Raw genomic sequence first — 24,846 nt, forward strand, 5'->3', positions numbered from 1 at the left:
GCTCCCCCGTCCCTGGGATTCTCCAGACAAGAACACTGGAGTGGGTCGCCATTTCCTTCTCCAATGCATGAAAGGGAAAAGTGAAAGTGAAGTCACTCAGTCGTGTCTGACTCTTAGCGACCCCATGGACTGCAGCCTACCAGGCTCCTCCATCCATGGGATTTTCCAGGCAAGAGTACTGGAGTGGGGTGCCATTGCCTTCTCCAGATAAAAACTGGTTGAGTAGAATTTTCCCAAATGGAGAAACAGATGAGAAGGATATTTGAAGTGAAAAAATGAATATGTGCAAACATATGTGGCAAGTGGCCTGATGAGGGAAGGTGTGAAGATTGTCGTCAGGAGTGATGGAATTTGAGGTGAAAAAATTAGGAAAGTGAGCAGAGAAGGGCCTCAATGCCTTATGTGAGGGCGTCATTTCACTTATGTAGCAAAATGTGTGTAAACTTCACTAAGTGTCACTATTCTATGCCACTGACTGGTGTTAACTCACTTAGTTCTCACAACACTGAGATAGGTACTATCTTTATCTCATTTTATAGAATGAGAAACTGAGGTGCCTCTCAAGTCATCAAGTTAATAATTGGCACAGCTGGGATTGGAATCTTGACAACTTGGCTCTGGAGTCCTTGTTTAAACATCTTGCGTGGCTCCTTTGGAAATGTGGATCCAATCCTGCAAAAATGGTTATCTGCTCACTGATCTGGGATGTAATTTTTTTTTTTTGAATTTTCAAAATAATTTTGTGTGTGTGTGTATTTGTGGCACCATAGGATGATTTGGAGGGGAAGGGGTGAGACTGAAGGCAGATACGTTGGTTATATGGGTATAATAACCCAGAAAAAAAATGATAAGGGACATAGATGTCATGATGGGTAAGTTTTTGAGGGTCATTGTGGGGCGGTGGGGAGGGGAAGCAGGAGAATGAAGGTAAAGGTCACTTTGGTTTCCAACTTGGGTGTCTGAATAGATAATAAAACTATTAATGTTCAAGAATCAGTGATGTGGAAAAAGGGAGATTAAGGAAGAAAAAGCAAATTCTTCTAAATCCAGAAAGTATAAAATGCATTGTTAGATAAGAATAATCACATGGTCTCTCAATGTACCAGTTCAAACCCCCACCCAAACACCCACAGAACTGATACAAACGAGTCAACTAGAATGTATATTTTACATTATAATGGAGAACAAAGGTCAACAGAAATAGAGGAATTTATTTGGAAAATTATCCCTCTTACCATGAAAATATCCAATTTGTGTTGGATATATTTTAACACAGCAAGAGGCAGGGGTGGCAAATAGGTTGAGGAGGGGTTGGGAGGGCTAGCAATGCTGATACAAGGCTGAGGGACTGTAACACTGATACAAACCAAGTTTCTTGGCCTTCCCCAATCAATAGAAATTGATAAGAGGCCAGTCAAGAAGCTCAGTCAAGTTTTTAAATGGCAACCCACTCCAGTATTCTTGCCTGAAAAATCCCATGGATAGAGGAGCCTGGTGGGCTGTGGTCCATAGGGTCACAAAGAATTGACTGAAGTGACTTGGTATAGAACAACAGCCTTGGGAGGGAGAAAAAGAACAGGTTCCCTTGATTGCTCCAGAGGTGGGAGGCGGGGGAGTGGCTAGCTGTTCCTTACCTGGGGTGAGGGGAGGGGTGTGTGTCCAGGTGTGGGCTTGGAGGGGTGGTTTAGATGGTTTGCCCATCCCTTTGGAGGTGTTGAATCAGGCGGCATGTGCAGTACGCTTTCTCTCACCCCCTGTTTTTGCTCCTGGCTCTCTAGAAGTAGTAGTTGGGCTTTTTGTTTGTTTGTTTGTTTTTGTATCTTCTTGTCCATAATTTGCCCCAACTGCACATGCACACAGTTATTTTTAGTTCTGTTTAATTTCTTTGTGCTTTGTGCAGGCACTGCAGCACTGCAGCAAAAAGTCCCAGTTCCCCACCTGTCTTAAATCCATTGGTTGCTTGCACCCTGGCCCCTACTTACCTACAGTTATTGCTTCGTAGGACTGGCAAGGGAAAGAGGAAAAAGCACCAAGTGAGACCATTGAAAAATTGCTGCTTTTGTTGGTCTTCTTAGTCTCAGTTCTCCCGTCCTTGGATCCCCTCATTATTGTACTCTCTCTAGTTACTTACTCATAAGTATTTTCTCCAACTGAAACTAGTCACCTTGGTGTTGATTCTTTAATTGTGTTAGGAGCCTGGAAAGCCTTATTGGGGTTGCTTCTGAAACGGCATAGAGAGGGATTGGGACTATCAGAGAATAATACATAATCACTCAGCAACTTGTCATAGGTCTAGCCCCTGGAGCTCGTTGCTTTCTGCCTTCCTACTCAGCTTGTTCACAAAGCTGTCTTAGACAATCTCTAAAGAGCTCTGAAGCTTTGCAGACCATTTGGACTATGGATTGGAATATAGTTGCAGAGAAATGGATTTATTGTGTCTGAATGCAAAACTAATCAACTCAGAATGACAATTTCATATGGTTAAGCCTGTAACAATTTTGCTGGAGTTCTTTCATCTCTTCTGAGTATATGGCATGTCATTAATGTTACCAGCTGCCTGGCTTCTCTGAATACCAACAGCAGAGGGGGGAAAAAATCCACCCTTAAGAGCCACTGGCTCTCCTGTTTTCCACTTAGATAGCTATTGTACTGCCAAGGCAAATGTGAAACAGGCTCCCACAATAACAGCAATTTTCCAAATGCCCTGTTAATTTTCAGTAAACCAAAATAAAATGTGTTATTATTTATTAAGAATATATACTACATACGGTTTCCAGATGATAAGTATTTCAGTAAAGTACCACATTGAGAACAATTTGAGTTGGCTTGCAAGCTGTACCCATAGAGTAATAGGTATAGCCCAGGGTCAGAATTGTCACTTTTATTGGGTTAATTCAGTGTTCATGGTTTACAGGCTATGATATAGGACCAGTGAAAAGTTTTTCCATCCCCAGTATCAGCTGCATTATACATGCAATTTTACGTAAAAGAGTAGCTTCCCATACATTATTATTTATTCATAATGACTTTCACTAAATGACTGCATGGCACAGGATGGTAGTGTAGTCTAGGGTACAGAATACTGAGCACATATTCTAAACACTGGTATGAGACTACTCCTTCAATTATGTTAACTTTAGGAACAAGACATAGAAAAATATAATTTTACAGTTGTGAGGTACAATGTCTTGTTTTACAAATAGAATACAGTAATTTAAAGGATCACAGGTTTGGGGAATGATTTGGGCTCCTTAGAGTTCAATACTTTAGAAATCTTTTCTATAACACTGGTCTCTGAATCTCCTCCTGGATTATGGGGAGCCTTGAGTCAAGCTCTGATTTCTAGAAACTTCCATACTAGGAGGGGAGGATGATTGCTTCTAGCACAAATTCTGGTGGTCACAAGGCATGCTCTGGATCTGGCTCACATCTGGTATTTTCGCTGTAAATATCTCTGCTGTAGATATCTTTGCCACAAGCATTATTGCCACAAACATGTTAGCAGCATAACTAATTGGCTGGGAGGCAATTTTGCCATAAAAGATGAAATGGCTGGTTGACAGTTTGGTCTGACATAATATACAAAAGTCATGATAGATGACAGCAATTTGCCCCAAAAGTTGGTTTCTTATTTTGAAACCCACTACGTTGGAGGAAAAACAGGCTGAGACTGAGGGCTTAGAAGCTGCAGAATTGCACCCACATTTTCCATAGAATGTTGGAACGTCTGTCAATGGACAAGTGACAACATGCCGAGAGCACAGAACAGAGAAGAGGCTTCCACAATGACACGCAAAACTTAGTTACAAATGTGCACCCTGGTGTTTGGAATCCGATACCTCTCTTAATGAAGGAGGAAATTTTAGTGAAAAAGAAAAAAGTGAACCAGGATAGGACTCAACAAACCAAAAAAAGAGAAAAAGAAGCCAATAAATATAAAACATTATAAATGAAAGATTTGGAAGACAGTGTGTTTGGGTACAACCCACAAAGTAAAATCAGTTATATATGCAATATTGAATTTCCACACATTTCAAGTGTATTCTAATATTTTGTTCTTAAAATTTTGTTCATTTATCATGTTTCATTATGTCTTTTTCCATGCCCTTCTTTAATTTTTTGTTATTTTGTCTTTTACAGCAAAATGGACTTACAGTCAATTAATGATGCTGCAAAAATGTTTATGGCAAAGTTGTTTAAGGCAAAGAAGTTCATGGTGAAAATACCTAGAACCATTTGGCCAGTGCTAGACCTCCAGTGAGGGCTGCCTGCCTTGGCTTTATTTCCTCTCCTCCGTGTTCCATGACCTCACAGCTGGATCTTTGACCAGGGCTGGACAGGCCTCACCTCAGGCTCTTTCTCTTTGCAGGCCCTGCTGCTAGAAGTTAGTCCAGGCCAGATGAAGGTCCAACACCCTAGGAAGAGTCTGGGCTGTGTCACTACCACCCGTCCTGGGGTCAAACCTTCCTTGCTCTCATGGCTTCAGGTCACTCAATTAGAATTCCAATTTAGTTCTGGCTATTTGCCTTGAAAGGAAGGAACTTACTGCTTTGAAAAAAATTAAACATAAAGTATCTATTCATTTAGGAAAATCATTAAGTCTCCTCCCAAATTACACAAACTTCCTCTGCTTAGATCACTAACATTTTCAAACATATTTTTCTGCACATATATACCAAAACTTACTTTTCTTATAAAAATGGGATTATATCTATTAATCTAACTCTCTATACAAACTTTTACAATTTGAATATGCTTTTTTTCTTTTCTTGCAGAAAATAGTTCAATATAAAAACATTTTACAACATTATTTTTAATGGCTGCTTAGTGTTCTAATTTACTGTAAATAAATTCTGAAATTCCAAAATTCAAGAAGAATGCATTTTTTACACATCCATTGCCTTTATTACCTCATCTGTTTTGATCCAGTTTCTTTGTCTGAAGCCATATGGTGGGTCTCTGTGACCCCAAAGGAAGCATCATTCTTGTAATACATAGAAGAATCATCTCTGGCAGTTGTCTGAAGTTTATTCTCTTAGGTCCTAATCACAGGTATTTTTATTCAGTGACTTTGAAGTGGGTTCTGAATTTGTAAGAGTGCCTGAGATGATTTTGCTTCAGTGTTCACGCCATGTTGCTATAAGCACTTAGAGGAACCTTGTTCCCCGGTGCTTCTCAGCCATTGTACCTGGTCGCCCTCTGCTCAGGAGTCTCCTCCACACATGGTGGCCTGGGAACTGCTTCGCATCACTTCCAACTCAGTTCTCAATTTGCCATCACCAACTAGCTCTCCCTGGACTGACCTGGCAGTTGTATTCTCTCATTCATCTTGTATGCCTTTGTTACACCTATTGGGGGTGGGGGGGAGGGGTTAGTCACTAACCTGTGTCCAAGTCTTGTGATCCCATGGATTGTAGCCTGCCAAGCTCCTCTGTCCATGGAATTTCCCAGGCAATAATACTGGAGTGGGTTGCCATTTTCTTTTCCAGAGGATATTCCTGACCCAGGGATCAAATCTGGGTCTCCTGCATGGCAGGCAGGTGAACCCCTGCATTTCAGGTGGATTCTTTACTGACTGAGCTATGAGGGAAACCCCTTATGCACCCCCATTTCTATACACACCTTCTTTTCCTCTAGGCTGTAGGGTCACAATCACATTTCTCTTTTGTAGATGCCCAAGATCAGCCTGGCATCTGACATGGAACATTGGCTCCATGAATGCTTGTGACCTGAAATGATGAAAGGAAGGAAGAAAGGGAAGGAGGAAGAAAAGAATGAAGGACTATTTTATTGGGGGTAATCAGGTGAAGCTCCTATAGGAGATTCCACTTGAGCTAAGCCTTAAAGATAGGTTCTATTTGATGAGTGGCAACTTTCTCTGAACTCTCCCAACAGCATCTTACAATTTTACAATTTCCAGAGTTACTTCTGAGTCCAGGGAGATTAACTATCTTGTTCAAAGCCCCAGAGATTAAACAAGGCAAAGTATTTATACCAATTCAGTCTATGTGGAGTTAGGATATAATGTCATCTTAGACACACAGAGCTCAGGGAAAAATGTGGAGTAAGAATGGCTTGTATGAGGGGGTGGTGATATACCAGAGTAATTCAGTTTAACTGGAATGTTGGGTAGATACAGAAAAGAATAGGATTGGGGGCTGAAAAGGGAGTTTAGAGCTAAGGTACTGAGTTTATTTCACCAGATTTTAGGGAGTCACTACATTATTTGGAATAGGAAAGTGTTTGCTCAGAGCCTGAGGCAGTGTGCTCATTAGATGGGAAGGGAAATAGATAGGATGTGGGAAAATCAGTTAGGAGCTTATTGCAAAAGTGCAAGTTCAAAATATAAGATTTGATGGTAGAGAGCATGGGCACTGAGAGTGTTTGAGGCATACTTTATATGTAGACCTCAAACACTTTAGTGACTGAATGTATTCCTGCAAGGTTAGAAGAACCAGTCAGAGTTAATTCTAGGTGGCTAGTCTGCGAAATGTGCAATACCTTTGGCAGAAGCAGAGTGAAGAACTGCCACGGGCGGAAGTATTCTGTATAGGAGCAGTGCAGTGCGAGAAATGATTCTGATGTGGTGGATTTGAGATGTCAGAGGAATTGTTGCAGACAGATATACAGTAGGTACTGGGGGAAAGTGAATCAGAGGAATTAAGACAGATTGGACAAGTGTTAGGAGAAAAATTGTAGGAGTGCCAGTCAAGTTGTAGGAAACACTAGCTTCTCCTGACCTTGAACATAGGAAGGTAGATTGGGGAGGAGGTTTATGGGAAACTCATGTCACCAGGGAACACCAAGAGTCCTTTAACAAGCCATGAATGGAAGCAGGTTAAAGAAAAAATGCAAAAAAGTTAAGGGGACCTTTCTCTTGGATGTGACCTTGAAAGAAATTAGAAAAACTGTTTCAAAAATATGATATTCAGAGGTAATTTTTTTGCATCATAGGAAGATTTTGCTTTCTAATAAAGGTGGAGACTCTTCTAGACCCTTAATTCTTTGTCCAAAGAATAATTTTCCAAAGGTAGAATTTCAGGTACATAAAACAACTTGATGGGAAAGGCTGTTTGGGGTCTAAAGACCTTATTAATACACAAAATGATAGCTAGCATTTAAGGAGCTTCTGTTACATGAATTAACTTATTTAATCCCAACAAAGTAATCCTATGAAATAAATATCATCACTCATTCCATTTTAGAGTTGAGGAAACAGAGATACAGAGAGGTTGCCTAATGTTACATAGCTGGTAAGTGGACATCTGAGTGAGTGAAAGTCACTCAGTTGTGTCTGACTCTTTGAGACCCCATGGACTATACAGTTCATGGAATTCTCCAGGCCTGAATACTGGAGTGGGCAGCCTTTACCTTCTCCAGGGGATCTTCCCAATTCAGGGATCAAACCCAGTCTTCCACATTGCAGGTGGATTCTATACCAGCTGAGCCACAAGGGAAGCCCAAGAACACTGGAGTGGGTAGCATATCCTTTCTCCAGCTGATCTTCCTCACCTGGGAATCAACCCAGGGTCTCTTGCACTGCAGGCAAATTCTTTACCAATTGAGCTATCAGGGAAGCCTAATGGACATTTGAGATGCAGAGTAAATGGGCTGGCCCCCCGCCCACCTGTTTCACTTCTCCACTGTGCCTCTAATAGCACAGTCTTTGCTGCCTCGTCAAGAGTGAGCTCAAGCCCAGACTTGGCATCAGACACGGTCTCCCACAGGACATGTATTCTCGCTTGTCAGAAGCTCGTTTTTTCTCAGAGGTGCAGGTGGGGTGGTACATTGGTGAGGAGAGGCCCAGGGTTGTCTGTTCCCTAGCCTGGCATCTCTTTTTGGATCACTGCCTGCTGTTCTGTTGGAGTCATCTATATTCTAGGATATGCTAGAGAAGATTGACAGCCTCCCATTTTTCTTTCCTCTGGAGCAGTGTGGAGGGAGGGTCATGATGGGGGAGGTGAGCAGGCAAGTGGTCCTTGATCCTTCCTCCAGGATATCAGACTACATCCCCATACCTACACCTTCCCTCTTCCACTTATTTACTATCCCTCTCTGGGGCTTCCAAGGTGGCTCAGTAGTAAAGAATCCACCTGCCAAACAGGAGACATGGTTTTCACTCCTGGGTCAGTAAGAGCCCCCGGAGGAGGAAATGGCAATCCACATCGGTATTCAATCCACTCCAATATTCTTGCTTGGGAAATCCCATTGACAGAGGAGCCTGGTGGGCTAGAGTCCACGGGGCTGCAAAGACTTTTACACAACTTAGTGACTAAACCACAGCATTTGGGTACCGAGGGTGTGGGAGGGTAAGAATTGAACTGAGTAACTGAATGTGTACATTTTATGTAAGCCTCAATCCTCTGTGTCATATGTGTGTATATATGTATGTGTGTGTTGGCTTTGCCTCTGAATGGTATGAAAATACAGAAAGAATGGAAACATGATTAATCCAAAATATTTTCCACTTGAGTGTAGCTCTCAGGAGCAATGCTAATTTTACATGAACCTTGGTAATCTCTTATCTGCAGGTAGAATTTTATGTATTTAAAGAACCATCATTCTCTGGAACTGTCTCTCAGTAAAAGGAAGCAATCTGCAACTTCAATGAACAATTGAATCTTACATATCGATGGACAACTAGAGACCAATGTATACTTTTCTGATATTCTCCACTTGAAGAAAACAGCACTCTGACATGTGCCTAAAACATTTCAGAGTGGCATAAGTCTATAGACATCCCCTGCCGGTAATTGACAGGTCACAAGATAGCTGAAAAGGACAGGACACCTCCCATAGTTTTGGGAGGAGGTGTTGAGAATGCTTTCATCTCCCCCTGTCACACGCCTACTTTGTTGGAGCCAAGAGCATGCTCTCACCTGCCTGCCCCTGGAACACAGTCGTATTCTGGAGGCTCTACTTTAATGCTGCCAGGTGGCTTCTGTCTTCTTCAGCATGTACTTGGTGCTTTCCTTGAAATTAAACAGTGACCTCCCACTTATCTTCAGGTCTGAGGCGGGGCTCACTGTGATCCTGCCCCAAAGCTTGTCTCCTGATTCATCTAACCAACAATCGGGGGCTTGTCAAGAATGAGAAGGAGGCCTTTGCTCTTCGGTACTTGTCATCAGAGCCAAAGGAGCTCACTTTCCTTGGGGCAACATTTGGCTAGAATTTATATAGTGGACACGGAAATATTCTTTTCTGATATTATGATTTCTTTGCTTTGACATCACTAAACATGGTCTGCCACCATCACTAGAAACTATGTCATTTTCCTCATGTCAACAAGCTCCTTGCCAGTAATGATTTCCTGTCATTGCTTTCCAGTTTCTGAAGAGGCCACTGCTCCACTGGTAGCATACTTGAGAAAAAAAAAATCAAATCAGCTGGGAGCCCTTGAGGTAGGGAGTGCCTATGCCAGGGGAAATGATTTCTTTAGGATTCCCTGCAACACTGATAGTTATGGTCTGGACTCACTCCTTTGATGCCTTATCAACAGCTCCCCCATAAACCCCTTCAACCTCTTTTCTCCCCAACTATTTCTCAAACTGAAATGCAGTTTTGGCTCTGTTGCTATTCTCACTGTCTTCCCCTTCTTTGCATCTCTGTGCATGGCTCCCTCCTTCCCAGTGCTCTCTCCGCCTTTGCTTTCGAGGTCATTGGACTCCTTTGAGCCTTTTGACTTTACTCTTTAGTGTTTCCTTGTCTCTGTCCCTCTTATTCCTCTGGCCTCCTGTCTTGGGCGATGTAAGCCTTAGCATTCTGTCCTTGCGACCTTTCCTCTCTGCTCATGCTGAGAGGTCACCCATACTCACAGCTTTAAATACAATTTAGTGATACTTAAACCTTTAACAGTGGCTTAAAAATATTAAAGTTATCCAAGCACATAGTTTAAAGAGTAAAATATTTCTACAAGGCTTGATAGAATGAGTTCCCTAAAGGAAATCCCTCATACTATGCCATTTCCTACTTATGGAAACTGCATTCAATTCTTTTAACTGATTTGGTAGGGCATTTACCTCTAAATGTCCAAAAATGATGCTTACATTTCTAATGCATTCTATTTTTCAAAGGTCTTCAATGTTGACTTCCAACCAGACACTGATGTTTGAGTTTTCTTTCCTATATACCACATCATACCTATACACTTTTCTTAGTCTTCCAAAGTGGTCATCTTACAATGTAGGATAAGTGAATAATCACGGTTTCTATTTGACTATGAAAATGCTGCTTACAATGGAGAAAAATAATGTCCTGTGGCTATGAACTTCCAGATGTTCAAGCTGGTTTTAGAAAAGGCAGAGAAACCAGAGATCAAATTGCCAGCATCTGTTGAATCATCGAAAAAGCAAGAGAGTTCCAGAAAAAACATCTATTTCTGCTTTATTGACGATGCCAAAGCCTTTGACTGTGTGGATCACAATAAACTGTGGAAAATTCTGAAAGAGATGGGAATACCAGACCACCTGACCTGCCTCTTGAGAAACCTATATGCAGGTCAGGAAGCAACAGTTAGAACTGGACATGGAACAACTGACTGGTTCCAAATAGGAAAAGGAGTCCGAAAAGGCTATATATTGTCACCCTGCTTATTTAACTTATGTGCAGAGTACATCCTGAGAAACGCTGGGCTGGGGGAAGCATGAGCTGGAATCAAGACTGCCGGGAGAAATATCAATAACCTCAGATATGCAGATAACACCACCCTTATGGCATAAAGTGAAGAGAAACTAAAAAGCCTCTTGATGAAAGTGAAAGAGGAGAGTGAAAATGTTGGCTTAAAGCTCAACATTCAGAAAACGAAGATCATGGCATCTGATCTCATCATTTCATGGCAAATAGATGGGGAAACAGTGGAAACAGTTGACATGTTGAATCTAGAAAAAAGATACAGATGAACCTATTTCCAAAGCAAGAATAGAGATGAAGATGTTCAGAATGGACATATGGACACAGAGTTGGAAGGGGAAGGTGGGACAAATTGGGAGATTGAGATGAAAATCAAATTTTGCTGTGTGTAAAATAGCTAGTGAGAAGATTCTATAAAGCACAGGAAGCTCAGCTCAGTGCTCTGTGATGACCCGGGGAGTGGGTGAGGGGCTGGATGGGAGGAAGGTCCAAGGCTGGGTGAGGGATATATATATATATATATATATATATATATATATATGCATAGGGCTTATTTATTTCATTGTATAGCAGAAATTAACACAATGTTGTAAAGAAATTATATCTTAATAAAAAAAATAAAAACGAGTAGAACAAACATTAAAGTGTTAGAAATTTTGTTTTTATTTTCTTTGTGAAAGTTTTAATTTTTTCTGAGATTAATAATAATAACATACTAATAATTTCCATTTTTATTTGTATAGTTTTCCATGTACTTAGTTAATTTATCCCTAATTTTCCCCCAGGAAATCTCTTTTCAATTATATTCAAATATATTTGTTGAGATAATAACTACATTTTTGTGAAGTCTTTCCCAGAGTCTTTGAATCTGTTCTAGTTAACTCTGGGTGACCGTCACACCATGGGGCATTTGTCTCTCACTTTCTCTTCACTATTGTCCTAAAGAGTCCCTTGACTTTTCTTTTTTTCTTAATTTAATTTAATTGGAGGATACTTACTTTACAACATTGTGATGGCCATACATCAACATGAATTGGCCACAAGTTTACATTTTTTTGATATTCTGCAGCAGCAGCAGCAGCAGCATCGCTAAAAATGGCTCTGCTCTATCTTCACATTCATGACTAGCTCTAGAGTTCTAGGTTGGAACCATGGTCTCAGAATTTTGAAGACATCACCTCATTGTCTTTAGTTTTCTTGTTGCTATTGAAGAGTTCTATGCTGTTATAATTTTGATATTTTGTATATATCCATTTCTTTTTTTCTGGAAACTTTTAGAACACTCCTATAATCTCCGGTGTTAAGGAATTTCATCATGATGTGCTTTCACATGGATCTGTGTGCATCTATCTTTCTGAGCATTTGGGGAAATTCTTTGAAATTATTTCTCTGGTGATTTCTTCTCCATTTTCTCTGTTTCTTACTGTAATTCCTATTCTTTGGATATGGCATGGTCCTTTAAATTTTATACTTTTCCTCTCCGACTTTTCATCGTTTTGTCCTTTTGCCCAACTCATTAAAACTGGTCACATTTTATTCCAATCCATCTACTGAGTTTTTTATTCTACTATTTTATTTTTAATTTATAAGACTTTTTTTTTTCAGTCTCCAAGTGTTCTTTTTTTCCCATTAGAGTCCGTTCTTTTCCTTCATGAATGCACTCTATTTTTATTTGAGGATTTTAATAATAATTACTTTAAAAGTTTTCTTATCTCTGTATTGTCTCTTCAAGTTTTTAAAATTTCTGTATGGTTTGACATCTATCTTTCATTTTGGAGTTTTCTTTAAAGATCTAGTGATACTTGGATGTTGACCTTTGTTTAAGAGAGAGATACTGAGATACACTGGCCCAGCTTAAATCACACTTTAGAAAAGTGCCATCCTCAGGCATTGACTTTGCCATCTGATTCTCATTATCTCTCTCTTAAACAAAGGTCAACATCCAAGTATCACTAGATCTTTAAAGAAAACTCGGAGAAGGCAATGGCACCCCACTCCAGTACTCTTGCCTGGAAAATCCCAAGGATGGAGGAGCCTGGTGGGCTGCAGTCCATGGGGTTGCTGAGTCGGACACGACAGTGACTTCACTTTCACTTTTCACTTGTCTGCATTGGAGACGGAAATGGCAACCCACTCCAGTGTTCTTGCCTGGAGAATCCCAGGGATGGGGGAGCCTGGTGGCTGCCGTCTATGGGGTCACACAGAGTCAGACACGACTGAAGTGACTTAGCAGCAGTATCCAGGACTGATCAGATTCCACAAAGAGGGACTGAATTTTCTGCCCTTGGAGTATAATCCCTCTTTCCAGACGGAAGCCTATTTGCACATTTAATTTGAAAACTTACACTTAATTGACTGGCTTTAGTTCTGCACCCAGCTCTAGTGCAGAGAATCTTCTAGTCTTCTAGACTAGCATCTTCTAGTCCAGAGAAATTTCATTTCTTCCCAGAGATATCTCCAGTTTTCTGTTGGGTGAGGGGAGGGTTTTTGATGATCTGTTTCTGAAATGGATTTGCTTGATATCCACCTCCTACATTCACAGGAATCTTATGCTAAGAATTCCCAAATCCTTTAGTACTTCTCTGGTGTAGATGAGGCTTCATCTCAGCTGTGCCCAGGTTTCAGACACAGTTTTCTTGGGTTTTCTAGGTCAATTGCTCCTCATCTGCTTTCTAGCTGCCAAAATTTTGTTGTATTTTTTAAAATTTGGATTTATGTCTTAAAATTTTCTGTTATTATCAGCTAGTGGGACTTCCAGAGGGTGCAAAGGGTAATGTGTAGGGTAATATTAAGAAGACAGATCTTCAACAAGTAAACACATATAAATATGTCACTACAAATTATACGAGAAACTATAAAGAAAAATAATAAGCTAATTTGAGAGGGACCAAATTTGGATTGATACTTTGGCATATGGCCCTCTGAGAAGGTAATATTTAAACCAAGTTCTGAAAACAAGTGGGAATTAGCCACACACAGAGCAGAGGGAAAATCATTCCATGCAGATGAGCAGCCTTGGGGTGATAGAATAATCAGAATTTTGGACTTAAAGTGACAGAGGCCTAAGTTTGGGCTAAAAAGGGAGATTGATTAGTACATATAACTGGGGAGGCTAAGATGTGACCCAGGGTATGTGGCTGGATCCTAGAATTTATATGAGGGCTCATGTTCCGCTCTCTCTCTCCATCTGTAGTTCTGTTTGTCTCTGCTTTTTCTCCTTAAAGAGACTTCCTCCATTTGGTGGCAAGCTGTCTACTAGAAATCACAAGGCTATATCATCTTTATTGCTCCTATACCAGAGAATGGGAGAGTCTTCTCCCACTGTTTTTTTTTTTTTTTTCTTTTTAAACTGGCATCCATAAGTGATACCCCACATTCCTTGAAATAATCACAATATTGGAGTTCTATGTTTGGCCAGACATGGGTCCAACTCTGATCTGATCCTGGCAATATACTGAAAGATATTTACTATCAGAAGAATTGTGAGAGAGAAAATTACAGAGACTTAAGCAGAGCCTTGTGGGTGACGTTAAGCTTTGGAATTTATATCAACTGCATTGAGAAACTATTGATGGATTTTAATCAAAGAATAACATAAGCTTGTTAATGACTTAATTCAATCCACACTTTCAAACCAAATTTCCTTCCCAGTCCCCCTACCTGTGTCAGCAGCACCACCATTTTCCTATGGCTTTAGTTTGATATTTTAGAGCCATCTTGGAAGTCTCTCTCAAATGAATCACCTGTATAAAATTAGTCACTAAGCCCAGTAGATTCTCCCTTCTTGAAGCCTCTTGGACTTATCCTAGCTCCTGCTTTATGTATCTCATCATACTGTTGCAGGCTCTTATCAACTTGGAATTGGTTTGTGTGACAGTCTCCTAACTGGCATCTTTTCTATTTTCTCTCTGCTTCTAAGTCATCACACATGGCACTTTCAAATTGTTGTTTTGAAATACCACTATCTTCATGCCACTCTTCTAACCAGGAGTTCAGGATGCTTCCCTATCATTTAATGAATCAAGCCCAAATCCCTCAGTGCAGCATCCAGAGCCTTCCATTATCTGGCCCTGCTGTACCTACTTCACCTTATCTACCTGTGTGCCCTCCATCATGATAAGACTATATGGGCTTTGACTCCCTAGCCTTCACCTCCAGGAATGGGGGAAAGACGGACTATTATCAATCACTTTATAGACAGAAGAGGAGAGAAACAAGGGGGTGAGGGAGGAGACAGGAGAATGTGAGCCATTCTAATGAGTCACAGCTGCCTTAGATAAAGAAAGGCTGGAATGTAAGTACGTGGCTCCCTTGAACTTGATGGTGTGGTCGAGCTAGTCTTTCTGAGCTGCAAGTGCAGGCGGTAGTGCCAAGTTGAAATCTCCGTGTGTGCGTTTTCAAGGTGAGGCTTTGCCTGGAAGGAGGACATTTGCTCAGACAAATCTTTCCAGGTTGTAGCAGTAACTCCCTGGGATAAAATGTGTGGGGCCAGCTCACAGGTTTCTGGGAACTTGCCCAGGATTTTCAGGGTCAATTGGTGCTGCAGAGAAAAATGATGGATTATCCAGGGAGGTGTGAATAGTGTCAAGAAACATGAGCAGCTCTGGTAGGTTCTTGTTACTTATTTTTGCTCCAGTAGCTTTTTGGCTGGAGAAGGGGTTTGTGTGGTGTTTGGAATCTACAGATTAAGTGCTATTATAATGGGAAGGGGCACTAACAACTTTTTAAAAACCTACTAAAGTTCGGAGGGAAATTGGGTAAAAGATTTGTGGCTAAATCCTAAGAAGAAACAACAGACAGAAAGTTTAAAAAGTTAGCAGAGAATCATTATTATCTCTTCTTGGGATTGATTTGGTTAACTGCTTACTACATTTGTCAATTATTGGATGACGTGGATGGACATGATTGGTTAACGTTTTATAATAATCTCTGTAAGACTTGGAGAAGGCAATGGCACCCCACTCCAGTACTCTTGCTTGGAAAATCCCATGGACGGAGGAGCCTGGTAGGCTGCAGTCCATGGGGTCGCAAAGAGTCGGACACGACTGAGCGACTTCACTTTCACTTTTCACTTTGATGCACTGGAGAAGGAAATGGCAACCCACTCCAGTGTTCTTGCCTGGAGAATCCCAGGGACGGGGGGGCCTGGTGGGCCGCCGTCTATGGGGTCACATAGAGTCGGACATGACTGAAGCGACTTAGCAGCAGCAGCTGTAAGACTTGAACGGAAGTATACTTTTCAAAACAAGCAGTTTTCTCTAAATTTCAAGGAATGGAGGGATTTTTATTTATCCAAGAGAACACATAAATAGAACATGATACAAGGCCACAGTAATTCTGTGATAGTAAGAATGATGAAATGATGATTCCCCAAAGATGCCCACACCCTAATTCCTGGAACCTCTGAATCTTTTAAGCTCACATTGCACAAAGAACTTAAGAGATGTGGCTGAGACTACAGATCTTGACAAGGAGGTTAGCCTATATATTTCCAGGGGGACCTGGTCTAATCACACGAATCTTTAAAATCAGAGAACCATTTCCAGATGGGGTTAGTCAGCAGGAGATGTGACTATGGAAAAAGGGTCAAAGAGATGCAACATCACTGGCTCTGAAGACAGAGGAGAGGGGAGTCAGGAGCCAAGGAGAGTGAGAGGCCTCATAACAAGCTGAAAAAAGTGAGGAAACAGATTCTCCTCTAGGGCCTCCAGAAGCAAACGTAGCCCTGCCAACATTTTGGTTTTAGCCCAGTGAGATTTGTGTTGGACTTCTGACCTACAAAACTCTAAGACAATACATTTGTGTTGTCTGAAATCACTAAGCTCTTGATCCTTTGTTATGGCAACCATAGAAAATAAACGCAATATTTTTTAGTAAATACATTTTGAATGAACAAAATTAGTCTAAGACATTCATAAGGAAATCATACAGATAGGCTTATTTGGGCTGAAACTCAAGCATGATTTTCATAAGTGATTCACTTAACTAACATTTATTAAGCATTGACTATGTACTAGGCACTTTTCTTTGTTTTTACATTAAAACCTCACAATAATTGAAGTCATTGCTGCTAGTCAGGGATGTAATATTTCCAAAATCACGCACTTGGCAAATGGAGAAACTGAGTTTTAACCTGGGAAGCTGTAGAATTCATTGTTTAGTCTCTATGATGGTTGCTCCCACACTTGTGTGCGTGTGCTAAGTCGCTCAGTCATGTCCAACCTCTGCCACCCCATGGATTGTAGCTTGCCAGTCTCCTCTGTCCATGGGATTTTCCAGGCAAGAATACTGGAGTGGGTTGACATTTCTTATTCCAGGGAATCTTCCTGACCCAGAGATTGAACCCGTGTCTCTTGTGTCTCCTGCGTTGGCAGGCAGATTCTTTACGTCTAGCATCACCTGGGAAGTCCACCCTCATATTAAAATTACTTAGGGAGTTTTCACAAATGCCAATATCCAGATCACAGACCACATCAATTAAATCCAAATGTTCAAGTATGGAGCTAGACATCAGTTATTTTTCAAAGATTTCCTATGCATCCAACATGCAGTGAAGTTTAGTAACTGCTGCATTTTGCATACTCGCTCTCAAACTGCAAGATAAATCCAGTTAATCCATCTAAAAAAAAGCACTAAAACTCAGTTGGTACAAAACTACAATCTAGATTACCTCTTACTCTAAATGGGTGGTTTTTATCATGGTTAGTACAGTAACTGTTAATAGTTGCATAAAATGGCAGTTTTTAGTTAATCCAAAAACTATAGTAGAACTGATTTGCATGAAGACACAATATGGATTGTCAGTCAAAATAATGGAGGGCCAGAAGTGGAGAAATCTTTGCCCACATCAGACAAGGAGGAGGGAGAAACAAAGATCTTTATGTGGTATCTAAAGTCAGAAGAGAAGGGAACCTGATGAATCTGGGATTAGGCAATCAAATTGCCCATCTGGACATTTTGTCACTTTTGTTAAGTCTGTACTTTCCTCTTGAACGTCTCTGGACACATGCATATCTATGGCTAATTCACACTGATATGTGGCAGAAATCAACACAATATTGCAGAGCAATTATTCTTCAATTAAGAAAAATTCTGAGTGTGTTTCGGCATCAGTTAGGACAGCTCTGCTCTCCCATTAAGATTGGTGCTGTGACTGAGAGCCAATTGGAGTCAATGGTGCTGCATTTCCTTTATTTTGCCATAACTTGGCTTCCTTGTGGGCTTCCCTGGTGGCTCAGATAATAAAAGAGTCTGCCTGCAACGCAGGAGACCCAAGCTTGATTCCTGGGTCAGGAAGATCCCCTGGAGAAGGAAATGGCAACCCACTCCAGTATTTTCACCTGGAAAATCCTATGGAAGGAGGAGTCAGATGGGCTATAGGCCAACTGGACTGCTCCTCTAGGGGGCCATCCCTTCAGAAAGATCAAGTCCCCCATGTGGTTAGGGGACAGACGGCAAGTTGCGGCACTGATGAAATTTTGGCTGCAAGCATCTTACTGCCACTGAGCAGATGCCACAGCAAGCATCTGATGCGAAGAGCCCCCTCACTGGAAAAGTTCCTGATGCTGGGAAAGATTGAAGACAGGAGGAGAAAGGGGTGACGGAAGATGAGATGGTTGGATGACATTACCAACTCAATGGATGTGAGCTTCAGCAAACTTCTGGAGATAGTGGACAGGGAAGCATGGTGGGCAGCCCTTCATGGGATTGTAGAGTCAGACACGAACAACAGAAAACCTGACTGCCACAGCAGCAGATGGCTATTCCTCCCTTGAAATGGCATTTTCATAAGGCCCAGCAGCCTGTCATGGGATTGTAGAGTCGGACACGAACAACAGAAAACCTGACTGCCACAGCAGCAGATGGCTATTCCTCCCTTGAAACGGCATTTTCATAAGGCCCAGTACATGACTTCCCCTTGGGTAGGACAGGGAGGTTCTGTTTCTTAATCTGCTGCAGAGCGTCTTCACTTTCTCAGTTAATTTTGCAAACAGAAATTGGTTCAGCAGATTTCAGCTGGAAACAGGTGTTGATGGCAGTGTCCAAAGCTTCAGTGGAGGGTCTCCTCTCCCCTGTGCCAGCCTCTCCATGGGAGGAATGAACAGATCTTTGTTGGACGGACCAGATGTACATCTCCACGTGGGCCAGAGCTCTTGGTTCAAATCCCCCAGATGAGAACCATAAATTAAAATGCACTTGTGTCTCACTGCTAATAATCACAGACCCCAGTCAATCATCTTTTTGTCTACACTAAAGCCACAAACTTGCGTTAGCCAAGATTACCTCAGGATTCCTGACTGAACACGTGGCACTCTTTTTGGCCTGAGTTCTTCCAACAAACAATACGGTCTTTACAGTTTCACCAGAATGTTGCCAATACTCTACTGTGTGCTGCGTAGATGTGGAAGTAAACTAACTACATCAAAAGAGTGAAAGAAGTAACCTTACAAGTTTTGCATGATTCACATTATTGGTTTTCTCTTTGTTTTACCCATCTTAGTAAATATTACAAGTTGCAAATTGATTTCATCTTTATTGATCCTTCTTTACTTTCTGGACTTTTTAATTCATCAAGAAAGTCATTTGGCATTAACAGAAGTTACTCCAATGAAATTGTAGCCTGAGCAGAGTAGAGATTACTGTTTATCCTAGTGGATCCATACAGCATAACCGGGCAGACATACCAGCCAAGAAGTCATCTTGGAGCAATTACATAAAATTCTGTCTTCTCATCACACAACATTGTCCTAGAACAAGGATTTCAGGTTTTTTGAGGTTTAAACATGATCTTAATATTTTTAAAAATCATTGAGAATTAAGATCTTTCATGAGTTATAAATTTTGTAATCTAAAAACAAAAACACCCTTATCTAGGGAAAACCAATACTGTTTGCTGAAAATTCTCTTCTACATTTTCCTTGTGGTTAATTTCAACTCCATTTCCTTACAACTGATTTGTATTTTGCACAGCTATTGTGTTATCCTACACCTTGTATTTTTCAAGGAGCTATATAGTTTCTCTCTTTAAAGATAATTTTGACATAGCTTACAGACATGCACATAAATACACAAATTTATTGGCCAATATCAGTAAATGATGAAAGCCCTGAGGAAACTATTGAAAATTAAACTTGGTTATAGTACAATGGTATCTGCAATGTATTGGCTACTTATCCATGTTTATAAATAGTACACAAAAGCTTAATTTTACCATAATTGAAGAGCAGTTTTGAGAAACTCATACAATTTAATGGTTTAACTGTCTTTTATTGCTATATGTAGATAGACTAAATAACAGCAGTAAATTTTGAACACAATCGAATGCACTACAATTTCTTTGGAACACAATTTAAATTTCAAATTATGTTTAATGCTCCTGTACATATCACAAGTCTCTTTTTTAAAGCTTATCATGTGGAATCCACTTATTCAAGGAAACTGGCATTTGGGGAAAACAAAGAAGTAGAAGTAATGTGGATCATTTGGAAATCTGACCAGCAGTGTTTTTCAAAGTGTGTCATGTATTTTTAAATCATCTTTTCCTTCCATTATTTTGAACCTTATCAATATCCTCCTGTGTTATATATTTAGATGATATCTGAGTCAGACATTTTCCAGTTGCATTGTGTTACTTGGCCTCAACCATTTCCTTTTTCTTTTGTATAATTAGGCTTAAAGGGAGAAGGTGATAGATAGTAATACACAATGTACACATGTTAAGCTCCTTCTTCCCGTGGAAATGATTCACTAACTGGCATCCTTTGATTCTGTCCTTGGTCCTGTCTTTGGGACCAACATATCCTTTCATATGAAATAAAGTTCAGTGAAAGAAGGAGGAAATGCTATTCTCTTTGGATCCCATCTGATTTCAGAATGTTATCAATGAAGACATAGATGTGATTGTGCAATGAGTTAAAAAGTAAAGAGTTCCTTTGACAGGCAGAGTTAGAAGGCTCTGATGAAATTTCAACATAGGGGTATTAGAAATAAGCCAGGAGGTATAACCTGTGTTCTCCTGGACTGTGATTAACAATGCGAGAACATTACCTGAAAGCAAACTCACTCACAAAATTTATAAATCTTAAAAGGGAGTACTCAAAGTATATTATGCACACAACAATATGCTTTGATCTCATGGAATTTTTAAAAAGTTTAGTTTTGTGCTCACTAGAGAACTTCAAACAAAGCTGAGAAAATATGGAAACAATCTTGCTTTTAGGTTAAAAAGGAACATACCCATCTACCATAATAAAATTATTGCAGTATTTACCAGCTCATAATAATTATTTTTATTTTGTTTTCTTTTCTTTTTTAAAAAACATATTTATTTTAATTGGAGACTAATTACTTAACAATATTGTAGTGGTTTTTGCCATACGTTGACATGAATCAGCCATGGATGTACATGTGTTCTCCATCCTGCATCCCCCTCCCTCCTCCCTCACCATCCCATCCCTCAGGGTCATCCCATCAGCTCATAATTATTAATGCTTCATTGCGAAGATCATTGAGAAGACATTTATCCTAAAACTTTTACCTCTTCCAGTGAAATCTTTTCTTATTGTCCAATCAATTTCCCAACTCCTAGAAGTTTGATTAAATGAAAGGATGTTATTAGTTTATTTGTAAATTCATCCTTATTGTGTTCCAGACTTAAAGATTTAATGGTTAACCAAAGAGTAATACAACTCAAAGGCTTATGAGGAGGACACATAATAAATAAATAATTACATAAATATAATAAATTCCTAGATGGACCCTGGAAGGCTGGAGTAAAGAGAAGGGATTTGCTCCTTTCTGTTGGTTCCTGTTCTTGTCCACTATAGAGAACAGTATGGAGATTCATTAAAAAATTAAAAATAGAGCTACCACATGACCCTGAAATCCCATTCCTTGGCATGTATCTAGAGAAAAACATGATCAAAAAGAAACATGCATGCCATTGTTTATTGCAGCACTGTTTACAATAGCCAGCACATGTAAGCAAACTAAATGTCCATTGGGAGAGGAATGAATAAAGAAATGTGGTACATATATACAGTATCATATTATTCAGCTATTACAAAGACTAAAATAATGCCATTTGCAGGAACAAGGATGGACCTAGAGATTTTCATACTGAATTAAGTCGACAGAGAAGGAATAATATTGTATGACAGCCCTTATATGCAGAATCTAAAAAGAAATGATACAAGTGAACTTATTTACAAAATAGGAACAGACTCACAGACTTAGAAGGTGGACTTGTCGTTGCAGGGGGAAGGATGGAGTGAAGGGACAGTTAGGGAGTTTGAAATGGACATATACACACTCCTATAGTTAAAATGGATATCCAACAAGGACCTCAGTTCAATTCAGTCCCTCAGTTGTGTCCTACTCTTTGCTACCCCATGGATTACAGCACGTCAGGCTTCCCTGTCCATCATCAACTCCCAGAGCTTGCTCAAACTCACGTCCATCGAGTCGGTGATACCATCCAATCATCTCATCCTCTGTCTTCCCCTTTTCCTCTTGCCTTTAATCTTTCCCAGTATCAGAGTCTTTTCCAATGAGTCATATTTTTGCATCAGGTACCCAAAGTATTGGAGCTTCATCTTCAACATCAGTCCTTCCAATGAATATTCAGGACTCATTTCTTTTAGGATAGACTCGTTTTATATCATTGCAGTCCAAGAATCTTTTCCAACACCACAATTCAAAAGCATCAATTCTTCGGCACTCAGCTTTCTTTATGGTCCACCTTTCACATCCATACATGACTCCTGGAAAAAATCATAGCTTTGACTAGATGGACCTTTATTGGCAAAATAATGTCTCTGCTTTTAAATGCACTGTCTAGGTTGGTCACAGCTTTTCTTCCAAGGCGCTGCTGCTGCTGCTGCTGCTAAGTTGCTTCAGTCGTGTCCGACTCTGTGTGACCCCATAGACGGGAGCCCACCAGGCTCCCCCTTCCCAAGGATTCTCCAGGCAAGAACATTGGAGTGGGTTGCCATTTCCTTCTCCAATGCAGGAAAGTGAAAAGTGAAAGTGAAGTCGCTTAGTAGTGTCCGACTCTTAGTGACCCCATGGGCTGCAGCCTACCAGGCTCCTCCGTCCATGGGATTTTCCAGGCAAGAGTACTGGAGTGGGTTGCCACTGCCTTCTCCATTCCAAGGCGCTGCTGCTACTGCTGCTAAGTCGCTTCAGTCGTGTCTGATTCTGTGCGACCCCACAGACGGCAGCCCACCAGGCTCCCCCGTCCCTGGGATTCTCCAGACAAGAATACTGGAGTGGGTTGCCATTTCCTTCTCCAATGCGTAAAGTGGAAAGTCAAAGTGAAGTTGCTTAGTCGTGTCCAACTCTTAGCGACCTCATGGACTGCAGCCTACCAGACTCCTCCGTCCATGGGATTTTCCAGGCAAGAGTACTGGAGTGGGGTGCCAAGACGCTAGTGTCTTTTAATTTCATGGCTGCAGTCACTATCTGCAGTGATTTTGGAGCCCAAAAAAATAAAGTCTGACACTATTTCCACTGTTTCCCCATCTATTTCCCATGAAGTGATGGGACCGGATGCCATGATCTTCTTTTTCTGAATGTTGAGCTTTAAGCCAACTTTTTCACTCTCCACTTAGGCCATAGCTAATTGGATAAGGATAACTGAATAAGCTCTCACATGAGCTCTAAATTCAAATGTCCATCTTCATAAGAGTATCCTGGGATCATAATACTTAATATATATAAAAATTACAGTTGGTGATAAATGCTGTAAGAAGAGAAAAGCAGTGTGAGGATCTGCTATTTGAAATATAATACTTAGTAAAGATTTGACTGATGAGTTGACATTTGGGCAGAGACTTAAACTGGACACAGAGGCAAGCCATGCAAAGATTAAGTAAAAGAACATCCCAGGTAGGTAGAATAGCAAGGGCAAGGCCTAAGGCAGACACAGGCTCAGCCTACTTGACAAAGTGCTAGGATGCCATGGAGTTGAAGTTAAATGTGTAAGAGGTCAGTGAAAGCACTTGATACTAAAACAGTAGCCAGAGGTAGGCCATGTAGGAGATCATTGTAAGAAATTCTAGTTTTCTTGTCAGTGTGCTGAAAAGCCACTGGAGAGTTTTGAATGGGAAAGTAATGTGATCAGACATATTTTTAAAGGACAGCTCTGACTTATCTGCAGAGAATGAGCTATCGGTGTCGGGAGTCCAAACCAGGTAGAATGTCATTGTAGTGGTCTTCTCTGCAGGAATAATGATGGTTCAAAATACGAAGTTGTTGGACTTGAGATACATTTGATACTCAATTGGCTGACTTTGCTGCCGGCTTATATGTGAGGCTCCAAGAACAGCTGTAAAAGTGATTGAACAATTTATCTATTACCAAGATGAGAAACATTACTTTGCCAACAAAGGTCCATCTAGTCAAGGCTATGGTTTTTCCTGTGGTCATGTATGGATGTGAGAGTTGGACTGTGAAGAAGGCTGAGTGCCGAAGAATTGATGCTTTTGAACTGTGGTGTTGGAGAAGACTCTTGAGAGTCCCTTGGATTGCAAGGAGATCCAACCAGTCCATTCTGAAGGAGATCAGCCCTGGGATTTCTTTGGAAGGAATGATGCTAAAGCTGAAACTCCAGTACTTTGGCCACCTCATGCGAAGAGTTGGCTCATTGGAAAAGACTCTGATGCTGGGAGGGATTGGGGGCAGGAGGAGAAGGGGATGACAGAGGATGAGATGGCTGGATGGCATCACCGGCTCGATGGACGTGAGTCTGAGTGAACTCTGGGAGTTGGTGATGGACAGGGAGGCCTGGCATGCTGCGATTCATGGGGTCACAAAGAGTAGGACACGACTGAGCAACTGAACTGAACTGAAGATGAGAAGACTGTTGGAGGAGAAGAATATATATAGCATTGTATTTGAGATGCTAGACAGTGTATTAAAAAGCAGAGATATTACTTTTTGACAAAGGTCCGTAAGTCAAAGCTATCATTTTTTCCAGTAGTCATGTATGGATGAGAAATTTGGACCATAAATAAGGCCGAGCACTGAAGAACTGATATTTTTGATCTGTGGTGTTGGAGAAGACTCTTAAGATTCCCTTGGACCACAAGGAGATCAAATCAGTCAATCCTAAATGAAATCAACCCTGAATATTCACCAGAAGGACTAATGCTGAAGCTCCAATACTTCAGCCACCTGATGCAAACAGCTGTCTCATTGGAAAAGACCCTGATGCTG

Source organism: Bos indicus x Bos taurus, chromosome 3 (assembly GCF_003369695.1).
Source record: "Bos indicus x Bos taurus breed Angus x Brahman F1 hybrid chromosome 3, Bos_hybrid_MaternalHap_v2.0, whole genome shotgun sequence".
NCBI lineage: Eukaryota > Metazoa > Chordata > Mammalia > Artiodactyla > Bovidae > Bos > Bos indicus x Bos taurus.